This window comes from Schistocerca cancellata, chromosome 5, assembly GCF_023864275.1.
Source record: "Schistocerca cancellata isolate TAMUIC-IGC-003103 chromosome 5, iqSchCanc2.1, whole genome shotgun sequence".
Taxonomy (NCBI): Eukaryota; Metazoa; Arthropoda; class Insecta; order Orthoptera; family Acrididae; genus Schistocerca; species Schistocerca cancellata.
In genome coordinates this window covers 62,030,092-62,049,665 of record NC_064630.1, presented here as the reverse complement: position 1 = coordinate 62,049,665, position 19,574 = coordinate 62,030,092, and the positions used below count along the sequence as shown (strand labels likewise).

The 19,574-nt window shown below is 40.4% G+C and overlaps 2 long non-coding RNA genes across 2 annotated transcripts; both read left to right on the top strand.

Annotated features, from left to right (window-relative positions):
* The first annotated feature begins 473 nt into the window (after positions 1-473).
* On the top strand, positions 474-1,153 carry LOC126188950 (uncharacterized). Its single transcript, XR_007537885.1, has 3 exons — positions 474-527; positions 682-792; positions 952-1,153. It is a non-coding gene; the product is annotated as an uncharacterized LOC126188950 (long non-coding RNA).
* Positions 1,154-9,884: 8,731 nt separating this feature from the next.
* LOC126188937 (uncharacterized) lies at positions 9,885-10,908 on the top strand. The gene is made up of 3 exons (XR_007537882.1): positions 9,885-9,978; positions 10,068-10,186; positions 10,347-10,908. It is a non-coding gene; the product is annotated as an uncharacterized LOC126188937 (long non-coding RNA).
* The last annotated feature ends 8,666 nt before the right edge of the window (positions 10,909-19,574 follow it).

The window sequence follows — 19,574 nt, the reverse complement described above, 5'->3', positions numbered from 1 at the left end:
ACACATGAGCGCCGTCTCCGGCCGCTATGTCTACAGTCTCTGCGAATCAGATCCAAACAAACCACTCCTCTCGTCGGCAGCTGCTAGGCTAGTGGCAAGAAGTGGTGGCAACACTGACTGCAAGCTGTAGGAAGGGGAGAAGCAGTAGGAGTGAGGGAGTGGGGAGATGGTGCACTTTAGTGATGGGCTAAACTGCGATTTTCCGATATCAGTGATTTCTGTGAATGCTACTTTTGAGTATCTGTTATTCTTAACCGTGATTTGTCGCAGTTAAGAGTCGCAGTTAAGGAACATAGGTCGTGTATCCCTCCGCCACTGCTATTTCTGCGATTTCTGCTACTTCCGCGATTTCTGCGATTTCTGTGACTTCTGCTACTTCTGCGATTTCTGCTACTTCTGCGATTTCTGTGACTTCTGCTACTTCTGCGATTTCTGTGATTCCTGCGATTTCTGCGACTTACCACCGTATGAGTAAGTTACATCTGTCAACACAGAAAATTGCATCTCAACAAACCTGTCTTTGGCAAGTATGTTTTACGTTTTTTCTTCCGTTGGCTGTAATTTTGTATTAAAGAAACAACTGTGAAAATATTAATAGTGTAATTAATATGTAAGTAGCTGTACAGTACTGTAATAGTTCGTATTTAGAAAATGAATTTTAACATATTGTTATGTTCACAGGTACCTGAACTACATTTCAGTCACTCAGTAAAGTGATAACTCAAAATATCATTGTCAACAGATCTGAAGAAATTGCCACTGCGTCTTTAGACCGTTTTCGTCAGACGAGAGGTTAGTTTCTAAGCGTTTCGATGGACTTAATTACTTCAGTGTGATCGTTCTGGCAAATGTGATATTCATTATAGCAAATATTAGCAATCTACTCTGTCAATTATATTGCTAGTAATTAATGACAGCAAAAATTGTTTAATAATCCTTGTGTTTTTGCAGACACAGTTCTGACTCTGATTACTGGTTGCTGTACGTATCTATCCACATCAAGGCTGTTTTTGAGAGAGACTCGTGAAGATTCAAGACAGTTCTTAGAGGATTTGCAGTTTAAAAGTGAAATAATTGTGAAATAAGTGTGTGAATGATTAAACTGTGTTTTATTGAAGTTGTTGTGCGATTTTAAAGGAATAATAAATGTCAAATACAGTGAGTGAATAATAAAAATCTCATTTTCCACATGTTTAAGCCGCCCTATACCCATAATTTTCCGCCACTTACTTATTGGCAAACACTTGTTGGAGAGTGACATGCCGCCCCCCCCCCCCCCTTTCTCCACAATCTTGGTGTGACACTGAGCTGTAACTTATCCCGAAGTCTACAATATGCATTTTGAGGCTGTTGATATGAAAGTGGGAAGTACAGATCTTCCAGTTAAATCAGGAATAGCTTAAGTGCATTACTTGAAAGGAACACAGGAAAAGCTTACTTATGTAGGTGGTAGTAGTGTCGGCAAAAAGTTCTTGTGTGTGAAGTTGCCATGTAGAACACCAGGTGTAAAACTTTTCTCCTGAGTCTTGAACTGTGTCAGAACAAAAGTGAGGCATTCATATTACTGTTTTCATTTCTCTACACTTATACAGATGTCTGAGTTCTGCTGTGTTAACACTGCAAAGTCCTGTAGGCATGTGGAGTATTAACCAAAACTGTCATATTGGAAGCAGAATCAAACACATTTGTTACGTTACTTGACATTTTCAGGAGAAAAAGGCAATGTTGTTTCTTATTAATATAATACATTCAGAGTCACAGCAGTATTTGACCAAACATAACTGATGCTGAATGTGCATGTCGTCATATAATATGAAGGGCTTATTTCAATAGTGGTACAAGTCCATTACCTCCACTTTTCTGTCTATAATGCGTCTGAAATTAGTGATCCAAACAAACATAAATAAAGGTTCATCTCTAGCAAGAAGCCATATGCTTGAATATTTCTGGTATCTCAAATGCAGATTTGTCAGCGCTCATTTAACTTTACGACTCTGTATCTCAAAATGAACAAAAATGGACTTGTACCACTATTGAAATAAGCCCTTCATATGCACACACAGCACGTCGATCTCGTGAGGCACAAGGCTCTCATAACGAAGTACGTACGTTGGTCAACAGATGACACTAGGAAAAGTATGTTAACTGCGCTTTTTAGTTGCTACTTGCGACTCTTACTTGCGATTTGTCACAGAAATCGCAGTTTGACTCGGTAGCGAATAGCGTAGTATGAACTTTGCTCAACAGATGACAGTGCTAACTGCGCTTTTTAGTTGCTACTTGCGACTCTTAGTTGCGACTTGTCACGGAAATCGCAGTTAGACTTGATACCGCATGGCAGAGATGGACGTAGTACGAACTTTGGCCAAAAGATGGCACTGTTAACCGCGCTTTCTAGTTGCTACTTGCGACTCTTAGTTGCGATTTGTCACGGAAATCGCAGTTAGACCCGATACCGTATCGAAGAGATGGACCTAGTACGAACTTTGGCCAACAGATGCCACTGTTAACCGCGCTTTTTAGTTGCTACTTGCGACTCGCGACTTGTCACTGAAATCGCAGAAAGCAGTGCTAAATTCGAGCAATAGATGGCTCACGTCTTTGAATATGAAATACTGCTTGCGACTGCTAACTGTGACTGAAATCGCAGTTAGATTCTGTAAAGTTGCTACTGTGATATCTGTGACTTCTCAGTCACTGTGATTTCTAACAGATACGCGATTTCCTGCCCACCACTAGTGCACTTACTCAGATGCACCCAGCCAGCGACGGTGCATGACGCCTCAGTAAGCAAAGCATTTCATCTACTGAGACAAAAACGAGATGTTTTTTCAAATGTCCCCGATTTCCAAAACGTGTGGCAACCCTGCTATCAATCAATGTGACCCGTGCGTCGATCTTGTGCGTGCCATCTCTCATTCGACTTCCTGTTTTTGCTGTACTACCACCTCATAATGTTAATTTCAATTACTGGTCTCACCGAGTTTCCGCCTTGCCTGCCCGTGAGCGGCAGCAGCGGCGCTTATCGACATAAGCCCAGGCGTATTATCTTTTCTGACTGCTATTACTTCCCAGTTGTTGTGTTTTCGGAGTTAGTTCGGATCTCAAAAATGGATCTGAGCAGTATGGGACTTAACTGCTGAGGTCATCAGCCCCCTTGAACTGAGAACTACTTAAACCTAACTAACCTAAGGACATCACACAGCCGGCCGGTGTGGCCGTACGGTTCTAGGCGCTTCAGTCTGGAACCGCGTGACCGCTACAGTCGCAGGTTCCAATCCCTCCTCGGGCATGGATGTGTACTAACGTTTACTAACGTGCACTAACGTGTACTAACCTACATTCTGTCTGTACAAATAAGCCAAGCTTCAATTCTGATGGTCAGTTCGTGTTTCGCTACCAAACACAAGAAAATTGTGGCAAACGAAGCCACTAACCGAAGTCACCTGTGATGACTCAAAATCGTCTGCTTTGCCTCTCTCACACACCACGAGCGCAAGACCGGCCACATCACAGTCTGGACCTTTACACTCGCGTCGGACATACTCCTCTATAAATATTCTAGCTAAACTATGACCCTAATACTGTTGTTCAATCCACACGGTCTAGCACATGGCCAGAGCACACCCCCAGTACCTAAGCCGAGAACATTGCTCGCCCCATCTTTAGTTAACCGCTGAGAGACGGAGATATGCTGCAATCACATCCCTCGCGCTCTCGTAGCTACTCGCCTCAGCAATTCGATCTGACAAACCCTCCAAGTAGAAAAAATAACAACCAACTCGAACTCTCTCATATTCTATATCGTCCCACAAATACTTAACGTACATCTTAATTACGCACCGAGTATACCTATCACTCTCATACAAAGAACACTCGCCCTGATACACCTAGTGTCATGTTGCACAGTCGGCAGACACGTAAACAGCTCCTAATTTCAGTGCACAATATCAAACTGCTCTTAAATGATACAGTACAAATAACTGTAAACACCATCAGTACTCGTAATCTGTCCAAATAACGTACAGCAAAGTAACTCAACACACGCGCGCAATAAACCTGTCCCACACTAACTCACACATCCGACAGCTCTCAGTTCGCTCAAAGGCCTCTGTTCGACCCTTAAAACTTGACTTGATGACAGCCGCATTCACACCTAACACCTGAGAAATTCATATAACCTACACGCTGAACATGACTATCCAAGCCAGGCCACGCAAGTCGTCTGTCACCGTCCTAACTCAGTGCGGTCCAACACACATGTTAACGCCGCATTCCATTGCTTGCCGGCCTATATGCGACATATCTCCACCTTCACGTCTGCTGTCAGAATATCCGAGAGCGAGTTCACACACAGACCGTCCGCACACATCCCAGCGCTTCTCTCCCCACAAATCTAAAACGATCATTTGAAAATAAAAAAAAAAGAAAAAAAAGAAAAGAGTCCAGTCAACCTCTCCGAAATTATATAGTGCCCCCCAAAAATAGTTAACGCTCGCTTTCGTGTTTTCTCAGCTTATTTGTAAATTCAAATTCTTACCCTAACAGAACTTGTTTACCAAAATAATACTAAATGCGCTCCCCACCTCCTACCTTTCCAGCTCTCAACATACGCAAATGTTCTCCACCCTCCTATATCCCAGCACAACCGATTAATCATTCTTATTCCTTCTTATCGAATTTACTGGCCTAATTTCCTAAGGACCCGTTCTCGAAGTACCATCCTGCTTTTCTTCCTGAGGCTTCCTGTGCTTACTTTTACAGAGATCGCTAAACTACCTCCACAGCCCCCTCAATCTACACACACACACACACACACACACACACACACACACACACACGGTCATCCTCTCTACTCATCCCATAACATAAGCAATATTAACTTTACAATCCGTTATATACAAACCCTACACAATGTAAACCACATTAACTTCACAATACAATATATATACATTTGACACAAAACAGTGCACTTATCCAGTATATCTCTACAGCATGCGAAAAAAATATCCTATTCCTACAGCGTCTGTATACAGCAATGCTCCCCAATCCTCGGAAAGCACCATCAACCTGTTCTCTCTACAGACCCGACACTCAGAGCTAATCATCCCTCTTACATCAGCGGACCTAAGTCACCCTCAGAACTCTTTTTACAAATTCGGTATCGTCCCCCCCCCCTCCTCCCCCGCTCAGCACAAACGCCTTACTGTCTCTCCTTCCTTATCTGTTCGCTTTTCTACAAACATCCTCAGACTCATAGACTGCAAGAACACATGTACTTCCTCCATAGTATTACACCATTTTAGCTGTACTTCTCAATATCATGCACTAGGCTACACCCTACCGATCACTAGTTAATCATAATCATAATTCCCAAGATATAGACTTCAAATTAATTCTCTACAAACGCCGAACTTTATCTATGTGCAGCATGCTGTAACCACTCACTAACTAGAAACAAACATACGCAAAATGATATTTCCACTCTCGAATACCGGTCTCAGTCATGTAACATTTTCGAGATCTTGGCTATAATTTACATGTCAACTAAGGTCTGTCCCAGGTCTAGAGAACAGACAAGCATGTATCAAACAATCCACACTCGATCTTCACTCAGCTAAATAAAGGAAGCAAATGTGCAGAAGTAGTCAACGGAACAATCTACATCCCATCTAATAACACTCCAACCCAAATCAATCATCTTCTCAAATTCTGACTTGATCACCAAAACTGCCCAACACATACTATTACTTCGCTATTCGGTCGTCTAGAGGACATCGAAGTTCGTTCTTACAGATCCATACACTCCAACAGGTCTCTGCATTCGGACAGCTGTTCCAGATATTTATTATCATTTATGATCGTTTATTATTATTTATTATGATTTATTATTTATTATTATTTATATCATGTTACCTAACGAAAATGGCTCCAAGTTCAACTGTGTTTAGCTCCTATGACAACCACCAGAGCGCTCTGTCATCACGTCAGTTGATTTCGCAGTTACCATTATTCAAGATGGCTGCACCCAGTGCGAAACGTGTCGCCTTTCCCGAACCTGCATGCTACATTAATATTCCAACTTGGCTTTAGTCACACCCTACACATCGTTCAGCTGATCCCATTTCCAGACTTTGCGCATCTGATATATGCAATTTAAGTCGGAGAAAGACATATCAATTACCTTCTGCAGCCTGTCTACAAGCAGAATGACCTCAGTTACTGCAACAGGACCTTGTCTTGACCATTTGCCTGAAATGCAAGCGCCGCCAGCGGTATGTCAAAGCCACATATCTGTCCATCTAAACAGCCGTCCACTATGCCCCAGGACCAGCATGCCGTAGTGGGCTCTCTCTCTATACTTGCTCTCCAGCTATTGTCTAACGACATACACTGCACAGATGGATTCCTGAATAGCGCAGATCTCTATCCTCCCCTTCATCTCCAACTCGACACGTAAACAGTGTCTTCCCCAGCCAGCGAACCCGTCGTCATTCACGCTGCGCCGATAATTCTGTCAAAACTCACTTTCTAAGCAAAGATGAGTATTCATTTAGAACAAATAGACAAACATAACTCCAAGCAGAAGTCATACATATGATTAAAAAGAAAAAATGACCTCAATTTAGTTTATCCGACATTTATTTACATGTCCTAATGATACAGTCGTAGATGAGTCGTTTCATCCACTCGCTCACTCCTTCCACACACGCTTTCACAGAACTTGTTCTACTTATATGCCACCCACCCTGTTACAATAGTTTTGAACAAGCATTTAAGCCCCCACATACAACCCAGCTCAATAGAGCATAATAATTCCTTTTTCCACAGACAGTCATATTCGGTGAACACTGAAATGTACTAAATTACGCATACATGTAGTCAAATAAGCAAATACTTTTACCGACATACATACCCCTCTCACTGAGGATACGGCATTTAATATTATATACTTAAACACAAACCAATGGTAACAATATTCCGACGCGCACCTTGTCCTCATAATAAAGCACACTGGCCAATCATGTGACAGCATGTTTTCCTGATTTCAAAGTCATAGCTAAACCAGACCTCCTCTACTTTGCAAGTATCATTGCGAGCATTGATAGATGAATGCTCAGTACGTCTATTCACACTTAATTATCGAACACATAAAAACGATCAAAGTATACCAGACAACGATATACATATTTCTAAGACCTCGCTCATAGTATTCGATCAGTCTCTCTGCCTATGGCGGTCACAGAGCAATCTCGCCCTCTTACGTTAAAAGACCATCCTCACTTCTGCAGTGACCACTCTACCCCGCAACGTCGCTACCCAATTAATCCTCAACCGAGCAGAGGAATATAACTACACTTCACCTCTCTTGTCTGGATAGAGCTTTCCTAGGCCTAACCCCTCCAAGTGCACCACATTTCTCGAGATGTACCCAAGTATTGGAGCTTAGCACAGCATATCGATCTATAGAAACAGATCTCAAACGGCCTTAATTTAATAGCATACAGTTAAGAAGAACAAGAACGGAGTGATATTTATACACAACATAGTTCGACATATATTTACGTAAATCATCCAATCTATCGTGTGGAAAGCACTGTAGCTGCATATGGCTACAACGCAGGCTATATGAAGTGACTAAAGCATCCAGATAGAACACTGGGAAAAAAATTGACCTTCATCAACTTGTCCTTCTCTAGAATAAATGAGTCAACGTTTAAATCGTATCTAGTTACAGCTCTGTCTCAATCGATCATCCTGTACACTCTCTGTTATCATTTAACACAGATGTGAGTAAGTTTAGACGTGAATGATTTTCTGTCCTCCTGAAGAGCATCAAATACAGTATTCAACTCGCGTGTATCACTGCTACCTCAGTAGACATACACTATAATACGAACTCAACGAGAAAAAATTGACTGCCTTCCTTATTCAGCTCGCTTCGATGTCATCATTTTCCTGCATTCGCCTTTTTGCCGCATACTTGACTCCATGTACAAATTCCCCCCTGCGAACCAGAAGATAAGCAAGTACGTTCTCATTTTCACCGAATTTCGGTCTATATTAGGTCAGTTTATACCTATGCGCTAATCAGTTTTCGCATTTATTTCGATTTTATGTCAGATCCATCCATGCGACCGCGACATAAGTTATCGTTCTGTGTTCTAAAATTGCCTCTAAATGTAACCAAGGCGTATCCAGTCACCTCCAAATTCGGAGAGCGCTTGCTCTGTTTTCTGTATCTCTATGTTCATCCACGCCTCGCGGAAGGCTACCAGGACCGGCGGTATACTGGGTTAACGTTCGAATGTGGATCTGCCGTGTGTTATATCGGGAGCGGTGTTCAGATGCGGATCTACAATATGCGGCGCACGGGGTAGTGTTTGAAGGTGGATCCGCCTCACGCAAGGAAGGAAGCTGTATTCGAATGCAGATCCACATCATACAATACCCGAGTTAGCGTTCGACTGTGGATCTGCTGCGTACTATATATCCGGAGCTATGTCCAGGGGGCGGATGCACCACACGCAGCCTCCGCGATAGGGTTCGCGGGTGGACCAAGTACGCGTTACGTCCGGAGAAGTAGTCTATGCTCGAAGTTTGGTCCACCAGCCGAGGGACCTGGTCCTGGGAGCCTTCCGCGAGGTGTGGATGTACATAGAGATACTGAAAACAGAGCAAGCGGCTCTCCGAATGTGGAGGTGACTGGATACGCCTTGGTTACATTTAGAGGCAATTTTAGAACACAGAACGATAACTTATGTCGCGGTCGCATGGATGGATCTGACATAAAATCGAAATAAATGCGAAAACTGATTAGCGCATTGATATAAACTGACCTAATATAGACCAAAATGCGGTGAAAATGAGAACGTACTTGCTTATCTTCTGGTTCGCAGGTGGGAATTTGTACATGGAGTCAAGTATGCGGCAACAAGACGAATGCAGGAAAACGATGACATCGAAGCGAGCTGAATAAGGAAGGGAGTCAAATTTTTTCTCGTTGAGTTCGTATTATAGTGTATGTCTACTGAGGTAGCGGTGATACACGCGAGTTGAATACAGTATTTGATGCTCTTCAGGAGGACAGAAAATCATTCACGTCTAAACTTAGTCACATCTGTGTTAAATGATAACAGAGAGTGTACAGGATGATCGATTGAGACAGAGCTGTAACTACATACGATTTCAACGTTGACTCATTTATTCTAGAGAAGGACAAGTTGATGAAGGTCAATTTTTTTTCCAGTGTTCTATCTGGATGCTTTAGTCACTTCATATAGCCTGCGTTCTAGCCATATGCAGCTACAGTGCTTCACACATGATAGATTGGATGATTTACGTAAATATTTGTCGAACTATGTTGTGTATAAATAGCACTCCGTCCTTGTTCTTCTTAACTGTATGCTATTAAATTAACGCACTTTGCGATCTGTTACTATAGATCGATATGCTGCGCTAAGGCTGGATTTACACTAGCAAGTCGCTTTCAGAAATTATTGCTGCAAGTTATTGCGATCCGCTTGCAGCTGTGTTTACACTACAACGCAAGAATCAAGCAAGATTCTTCCGCAAGTTCTTTGGCAAGAAACTTGCGTCAACAAGTTGCAGATACTGTTTACAGATGCTTTCAGTACCACTACGAGTGTCTGCCGAAGTGTAAAATGACAAGTAGGCGTGTGAAATATGCTGCAGCTCTTGTAATTGTGATCAAAAATGTGAAAAAGAAAAAGAAAAGTATTTGGGTTAGAGAGTGGATAATGAGAAGATCGCAGTATGGTGCCTATAATAACCTTTTGCAAGAATTTAGTATCGAGAGCATGGATACTTTTGAAAACTTTTGCAGAATGTCCTCAAATGATCTGGAATGTTTGTTGACGTTAATAGCGCCCGTCATATCAAAACGAGACACAAAGTTCCGTACTGCTATTTCAGCAAAGGAACGTTTGCTTGTCACTCTACGATTTATAGCTACAGGTGAGCTACAAAAAAAATAGGCCTTTTCGTTTATTTGTGTGAAACATACAACCAAAACAATTTTAAATTTTGAGATCTTTTCTTTGTAGGAGACTCATACAAGTCCCTGATGTACTTGTTTCGTATTCCGGTCAGCACGATTTCTCTGATCGTACCTGACGTATGTAGAGCCATTTTTGACGTATTGAAAAGGGAAAATTATTTGAAGGTATGTGAAAACACAACAATGAAACTAAATTTTTATTGAAATAAACTGCATTTTACAGAATGATATACTTATGAAATGTTTTTTTTCTAATGCTCATAAAATGGAAAGTGACTAGCTAATTAAATAGAACATGTAATAATTACACATCATATGTTTCTAGACTCCTGAAACAACAAGCGAGTGGATGCAGGTGGCAAAGGGGTTTTAAGAGAACTGGAACTTTCCACACTGCATTGGGGCATTGGGTGGGAAGCATATTGTGATGCAAGCTCCAAAAGACAGTGGAAGCTATTATTATAATTATAAACATTGCCACAGTGTTGTATTATTGGCACTTGTAGATGCCAGTTACAAGTTGTTATACATGGATGTAGGCTGCAGTGGAAGAGTTTCAGATGGTGGTGTATTCAGTACCTGTTTCTTATCTTCAGCCTTGGAGCAAGGACGTCTTGACATTCCTCTGCCCAAACCACTTCCTGGCAGAGAAAAGGACACCCCCTATGTAATCATTGCAGATGATGCATTTCCAATGAGGTCATATTTAATGAAGCCCTATCCATTCCATAACCAACCGGGTCCGAACAGAGTGTTTAATTACAGGTTATCGAGGGCCAGAAGAGTTGTGGAAAATTTTTTTGGACACATTGCACAACGGTTTAGGATATTGAGGCGTCCATTGTTACTAGGTCCTGAAAAAACTGTGACAATAGTTTCAGCTATATGTGCCCTACAAAATTTCGTAATGGACAGGAAAGATGGCAATTATGCAAACCGAAGTAATTTTGATGTAGAGGATGTACAGAATGGTGAGGTAATAGGAGCCTCATGGAGGAATGAAGAGCAAGGAACACACAATTTAATCCCCATTCAAACAGGACAATGTAACAGAAATTCTCATGATACTAGAGCAATTCGTGAAGAATTCATGAATTACTTTGTATCGCCATTAGGTGAAGTACCTTGGCAGTGCAGATACATTTAAAATGTAAACTGTAGACTTGGAAAATATATTTGCTGCCTGCGACTTATCATTTATAGCCTTACCACTAAGTTCAATAGTGATGTTCTTTTCTGAGGCTGGATGTCCCAGCACTCATTTCACTGCATTCCACATGGCCCTTCGGAATTACTGATTTCTAACATTACATACATGTTCCTGGACTGTATAGTAAAGTTTCTCAGTAATTTTGAGTATTTTTTTAACGTGCAGTTTACTGCAGGACCAGTTGAACACTTATTTACTTAATGTTAAATTGCAAAGATCGGCTGCAGTGAAAAGAAGTATAATGCCTATCAATATCTGCAAAGAAGCCTGTTAGTAAGTAGTGAAATTCAGTTTAAGATCAGAAGAATTGGAGCTTGCACTACTTGACAAAAGTTGTGCATAATTTTGTTCCACATGGCCATAATGTATGGGCACTCAATGTAATTACAGCTGCACAGAAGATAGAACATCATATGTATGGTATGCTGTGGTGCAGTAGGATATTCTATGAAATCAACTATTAATGAATAATATATTTACAAATTAACAATTATGATGAACAAACAATTTACATTATGGCGCTCTTGTCTTGCATAAAATCTCACATTTGGAGAACTGTACACTATTTTATTCATAGAAATTGTAGATGAAGTCAGTGACAGTACAAAGTAACATAATGGCACTGGCCCAATTGCATTTAAGTTATTTGAGGAATCAAAATGTAAACAGGATCCTCCAACATTACTGCAGAATTGGTATTCACAATACTTAGCAATTTATGTTCACTTTTTGTTCCGGATGGTAGCAATATGTAGGCAATGTTTTTTATTGGAGGGTAACATGGGAAATGGCAGCTAATATGTCTGATAGACTATATTTGACATGCAACCAAACATTTCAATTTTGAAATAATCTATAGTCTGCACAATACAATTTACACAAGGAGCTGTGGCGGCCAAGAAAGGATCACAACCTACCTTTGAGTTTCTTTACAAAAATTCTTTCCTTAATTGCAGTTTTGAAAATAACTATTCTGCATATAACTTTCACTAGGAGATCCACGTCAGGTTAGGAATTGAAAGCCACTTTGTTTCTTTACAAAAATCCTTCCTTCGTTGCAATTTTGAAATATTTTGCACAGTACAATTACAGCTTCCACAAAGAGTTGTGTAGGCCAAGAAACTAAGCACAACCTACCATTCAGTTTCTTTATGAATTGCCTTTCATTTGTTATTAATATAATCTTACATTTGTGGCTAATTATTTTGGCACAGAATTGGAATACAACTACTTCTCATACAATCAGTGTTAGTGTAACATATTTAAGTTTCTAGCTAATAATCATACAGATTTAATAAGCATTTACTGTTCCTGTATGTCAAACATTCAAAAAATCAATTTCTGAAGATGTTATTTGTAAGACCTTAAGAAAAGCCCAAAATGTACACATTCCAGTGAGCCTAAATTCACCAATCATTACAGATTTAATGAGCCATTTCTTTAAGGTTGTTGAATAAAACACTACATTCTGAAAATAAAATAATGTTTTATTTCGGTATCATACAGATATTCTATTATCATTATTCTATGTTTATAAAATCTGTAACATTAAGTATGCATTGACTAGCAGCACTTGTCTCTCTCACTGGCGAAACTGGAGTGGATGGTATTTCTGCACTGTCAATCTCGTTTATTTCAATTATATTTTTCAGAATCATTATTTTCAGTTTTTTTGCATTTTTTTCATTCTTTAGTGACCGCAGCTCACTAGCCACATAATCTCCAAAGGTTTGGAAAGTATCAATTTCCTGGCCCACAATTTATTCTGCCTTTTCAATGAGTCCATTACCACTTCCTTTAGTCTCCTTTCTTTTTCGTTTCTTCCCCTCTAGCAACAGGCACATCATCTCCTGTAACTATTTCTTCTTCCTGCAAAAAGTAACAAAATTAAATATAACAGCAGATCAAGGAATACAAGAGGCAATCAAATGGTACATAACTAAGTTTCCATACAGTGTTGATAGACTTCATTGGAAGCATATTGCTCATACTACAACCAAAAGACAGTTAAGGTTATTCGAATTTAAGTTCACAATGTAAAATGAAACTAATACATATTAATTATACTATTTTGTACTATCTGCATTAATGTGAGAACAACTATTGTGTATTAAGTAAAACAGTCAGCAATCAAAAGATTGTTTTGAACATCACAGGGCTTTACAAGCTCTGATTCTGTTGGTGGTTGTATTATGAAAATAATTTGTTTACATTCCCAAAAACTGGATCTACTCAATACTATGCCTAATGATCTTACTGCAAATGTATAATTCCACATGGCAATCATATTTGCAGAGACTAATATAGTTAGTTTCATTTTACGTGGATCATTTAGCATGATAAATTGTAACAATGTGGAAGGAGTCATTTTACACAGCAAATTAATTTGTGAACATTTCTACATGCTGAACATTTATAAGGCATATATATTTTTTATATCCATAAAAGTCTATAACATACAAACTAGTTAGTACCCACCACGTACTGCACATCACTGGAAAAGAAATTCTTCTACAGAAAAGGAGTTGTCAAAGAGAAACTTTTTCAGTTTCTTTTCAATTTTTTACTTTGCTATCTGTCAGACACTTCATATCACTGTGTAAGTAGTCACAACTTTTAGTTGCACCATGGTGCACTGAAGACAACTTTAATGTAGAGTAATGAATGTAATTTCATTAAGGCATAATTATACTGTGAAGTTGTAGTCAGAATACCCAATACCTTAAACAGGTGTCTACGGGATGATTGTGGGTGAGCATCACATATTATTCTTACAGCACGCTTTTGGACAATGAAGACTTTCTTACTTAGATATGAGTTGCTCCCAGAAGACTATTCCATATAACACTGTATGAAAATATGTCAACTTACTGATTTGTCTCTCCCCAATGATTCTAAGTTCAAATGTGGATGAACTGAGTTGTTTTAGGAATCCAAAATGTGCTTTTTCCAGTTTAAATTTTCATCAATATGGACACCTAAGAATTTTGAAGTTTCCGCCCAATTCATTATTTCCTCACCATCTATTAACTTATCACTGGTGTAGTACACACCTGGATATGCAGGACTGATTTTTTTTCTTTTTAAATTGAGGGTGGGACCATTTGCGGAAAATCAGGCAATGATACTTTTAAGAACACTGGTTACCAATTCTTTTGTTGAAGAATGCTTGGATTGATTACAATACTAGTGTCATCAACAAAAAGAACTAATTCTGCTTCTTGGATATTAGCTGGAAGGTCATTCACCTACATGAGAAACTATAATGCTGGAAGGAGATAAGTGTTGTGCTGAAGCATTCAGTAGAGAAATACTACACAGATACTTAATTATTGGGTTCTGAACAGTGATATTATGCTAGACAATCATTATTAAGTGTTATAAGAAGCCTTTAAAAAATATGAACCCACCCAAATCATTTCCACAAATATTGAGGCAACAGACAGTGGTGTAAAAACAAGGTTCTCAAACATCTCAAGGGGGATAAATAAATTATGAGAGTACACTGTCACAGTATTTAGCAGTTAATTCTTTAACATAATACAGATAGGTGGTGAAAGTCATAAAATTGAAATCTCATAAGGAAGAGCAGCCTACCCCTCTTTTATTTCCCAACAAGGAGCTACAGTAAACAAACAAGGAATCTCAGCTTAACTTCACAGCTACTTACCTTTGTTGATACTGACGAGATTTCGTTCAATACGCACATTTTCTTCATTCTGTCCTTAAAGTCCCGGTTATGTACGTCCCAAATTTCGGGGTAGCTCTCCACGGCTTCAATAAAATTTTCTGTGTCCTGCTTCGTCCATTCTCGTTTCTCCTCCATTTCTGAAATTTGTTGGCATATAATACGTGAGATGGCTGCATAAAATTAAGTCACCACATTAAGTAAACTGTTAAATATGAGTGTTATGCAGACAACATACTTACTATAACTTGTGCTTCCTACTTTTAGGAAATAGAAATAAATCCTAAAAGCTGCAAGTTACTTGCAGATACCTCTTGCGTGGTGTTCACACTGGAAGCGGAAAACGTGCAGCAAGTCACTTCCGCAATAAATTGCTACCGTCGCAAGTCGACTAGGCAATAAGTTTACATTCGCAACTCGCGCGGCAAGTTCCTCCGCGCAAGTAAATTGCTGCAATATGTTGCTAGTGTAAACCCAGCTTAAACTCCAATACTTGGGTACATCTCGAGAAATGTGGTGCACTTGGAAGGGTTAGGCCTAGGAAAGCTCTATTCAGACAAGAGAGGTGAAGTGTAGCTATATTCCTCTGCTCAGTTGAGGATTAATTGGGTAGCGACGTTGCGGGGTAGAGTGGTCAATGCCGAAGTGAGGATGGTCTTTTAACGTAAGAGGGCGAGATTGCTCTGTGACCGCCATAGGCAGAGAGACTGATCGAGTACTATGAGCGAGGTCTTAGAAATATGTATATCGTTGTATGGTATACTTTGATCGTTTTTATGTGTTCGGGAATTAAGTATGAATGGACGTAGTGAGCATTCATCTATCAATGCTCGCAATGATACTTGCAAAGTAGAGGAGGTCTGGTTTAGCTATGACATTGAAATGAGGAAAACATGCTGTCACATGATTGGCCAGTGTGCTTTATTATGAGGACAAGGTGCGCGTCGGAATATTGTTATCATTGGTTTGTGTTTAAGTATATAATATTAAATGCCCTATCCTCAGTGAGAGGGGTGTGTATGTCGGTAAAAGTATTTGCTTATTTGACTACCTGTATGCGTAATTTAGTACATTTCAGTGTTCACCGAATATGACTGTCTGTGGAAAAAGAAATTATTATGTTCTATTGAGCTGGGTTGTATGTGGGGGCTTAAATGCTTGTTCAAAACTATTGTAACAGGGTGGGTGGCATATAAGTAGAACAAGTTCTGTGAAAGCGTGTGTGGAAGGAGTGAGCGAGTGGATGAAACGACTCATCTACGACTGTATCATTAGGACATGTAAATAAATGTCGGATAATCTAAACTGAGGTCATTTTTTTCTTTTTAATCATATGTATGACTTCTGCTTGGAGTTATGTTTGTCTATTTGTTCTAAATGAATACTCATCTTTGCTTAGAAAGTGAGTTTTGACAGAATTGCCGGCGCAGCGTGAATGACGACGGGTTCGCTGGCTGGGGGAGACACTGTTTACGTGTCGAGTTGGAGATGCAGGGGAGGATAGAGATCTGCGCTATTCAGGAACCCATCTGTGCAGTGTATGTCGTTAGACAATAGCTGGAGAGCAGGTATAGAGAGAGAGCCCACTACGGCATGCTGGTCCTGGGGCATAGTGGACGGCTGTTTAGATGGACAGATATGTGGCTTTGACATGCCTCCGGCGGCGCTTGTATTTGAGGCAAATGGTCAAGACAAGGTCCTGTTGCAGTAACTGAGGTCATTCTGCTTGTAGACAGGCTGCAGAAGGTAATTGATATGTCCTTCTCCGACTTAAACTGCATATATCAGATGCGCAAAGATCTGGAAATGGGATCAGCTGAACGATGTGTAGGGTGTGACTAAAGCCAAGTTGGAATATTAATGTAGCATGCACGTTCGGGAAAGGTGACACGTTTCGTACTGGGTGCAGCCGTCTTGAATAATGGTAATTGCGAAATCAACTGACGTGATGACAGAGCGCTCTGGTGGTTGTTATAGAAGCTAAACACACTTGAACTTGGAGCCATGATATAAATAATAATAAATAATAAATCATAATAAATAATAATAAACGTGCATAAATGATAATAAATAACTGGAGCAGCTGTCCGAATGCAGAGACCTGTTGGAGTGTATGAATCTGTAAGAACGAACTTTGATGTCCTCTAGACGACCGAATAGCGAAGTAATAGTATGTGTTGGGCGGCTTTGGTGATCAAGTCAGAATTTGAGAAGATGATTGATTTGGGTTGGAGTGTTATTAGATGGGATGTAGATTGTTCCCTTGACTACTTCTGCACATTTGCTTCCTTTATTTAGCTGAGTGAAGATCGATTGTGGTGTGTTGGATACATGCTTGTCTGTTCTCTAGACCTGGGACAGGCCTTAGTTGACATGTAAATTATAGCCAAGATCTCGAAAATGTTACATGACTGAGACCGGTATTCGAGAGTGGAAATATCATTTTGCGTATGTTTGTTTCTAGTTAGTGAGTGGTTACAGCATGCTGGACATAGATAAAGTTCGGCGTTTGTAGAGAATTAATTTGAAGTCTATATCTTGGGAATTATGATTATGATTAACTAGTGATTGGTAGGGTGTAGCCTAGTGCATGATATTGAGAAGTACAGCTAAAATGGTGTAATACTATGGAGGAAGTACATGTGTTCTTGCAGTCTATGCGTCTGAGGATGTTTGTAGAAAAGCGAACAGATAAGGAAGGAGAGACAGTGAGGCGTTTGCGCTGAGCGGGGGAGGAGGGGGGGGGGGGGACGATACCGAATTTGTAAAAAGAGTTCTGAGGATGACTTAGGTCCGCTGATGTAAGAGGGATGATTAGCTCTGAGTGTCGGGTCTGTAGAGAGAAGGTGCTTTCCTAGGGTTGGGGAGCATTGCTGTATACAGACGTTGTAGGAATAGGATATTTTTTTTCGCATGCTGTAGAGATATACTGGATAAGTGCACTGATTTGTGTCAAATGTATATATATTGTATTGTGAAGTTAATGTGGTTTACATTGTGTAGGGTTTGTATATACTGCACTGTAAAGTTAATATTGATTATGTTATGTGACGAGTAGAGAGGAAGTCGTAAGGACGGTAGAGATATTTCCAGAGTAACAGCGGTCAAGAGAGTGTATTTCCGATACTTAGCTCATTGTGGAATGCCAATCAAATGAGACCGCGATCGTAAGATTTAACTGTAAAAGTATAATGAGATCAACGACTTCAGTATTCGAGAGTGCGAATATAATTTTTTAGTCTGTTTGTTTCTAGGTATTCAGTGGTTTAAAGGATGCTGTACTCAGCAAACAAAATTGGTGTGTTCTTGTAGTCTATGAGTCTGGATAAGTTAGTAGAAAAAAAGCGAGGAGGCAAGGAAGAAGAAGAGAGAGTAACGCATTTGTGTTGAGGGGAAGCGATCGCCGCATTTGTGGAACAGTTCTTAGAGGGACTTCAGTCCGTTGATGCAGAAGGGCTGATTACCGCTGAGTGTGGCGTGTGTAGAAAGAAAGAGCAGGTTCTCAGTGCTTCCTTAGGAATTGAGAGAATTGGGGCATGTGGTGGGTATTGTAAAGTTAATGTGGCTTACATTGTGTAGGGTTTGTATATAACGGATTGTAAAGTTAATATTGCTTATGTTATGGGATGAGTAGAGAGGATGACCGTGTGTGTGTGTGTGTGTGTATGTGTGTGTGTGTGTGTGTGTGTGTGTGTAGATTGAGGGGGCTGTGGAGGTAGTTTAGCGATCTCTGTAAAAGTAAGCACAGGAAGCCTCAGAAAGAAAAGCAGGATGGTACTTCGAGAACGGGTCCTTAGGAAATTAGGCCAGTAAATTCGATAAGAAGGAATAAGAATGATTAATCGGTTGTGCTGGGATATAGGAGGGTGGAGAACATTTGCGTATGTTGAGAGCTGGAAAGGTAGGAGGTGGGGAACGCATTTAGTATTATTCTGGTGAGCAAGTTCTGTTAGGGTAAGAATTTGAATTTACAAATAAGCTGAGAAAACACGAAAGCAAGCGTTAACTATTTTGGGGGGCACTATACAATGTCGGAGAGGTTGACTGGGCTCTTATTTTTTTTTTTTTTAATTTCCGAATGATCGTTTTAGATTTGAGGGGAGAGAAGCGCTGGGATGTGTGCGGACGGTGTGTGTGTGAACTCGCTCTCGGATATTCTCACAGCAGACGTGAATGTGGAGATGTGTCGCATATAGGCCGGCAAGCAATGGAATGCGGCCTTAACGTGTGTTGGACCGCACTGAGTTAGGACGGTGACAGACGACTCGCGTGGCCTGGCTTGGATAGTCATGTTCGGCGTGTAGGTGATATGAATTTCTCAGGTGTTAGGTGTGAATGCGGCTGTCATCAAGCCATGTTTGAAGGCTCGAACAGAGGCCTTTGAGCGAATTGAGAGCTGTCGTAGATGTGAGTTAGTGTGGGACAGGTTGATTGCGCGCGTGTGTTGAGTGTGTGTAGATTGAGGGGGCTGTGGAGGTAGTTTAGCGATCTCTGTAAAAGTAAGCACAGGAAGCCTCAGAAAGAAAAGCTTTGATATCGTGCACTGAAATTAGGAGCTGTTTGCGTGTCTGCCGACTGTGCAACATGACACCAGGTATATCAGGGCGAGTGTTTTTTGTATGAGAGTGATAGGTATACTCGGCGCGTAAATAAAA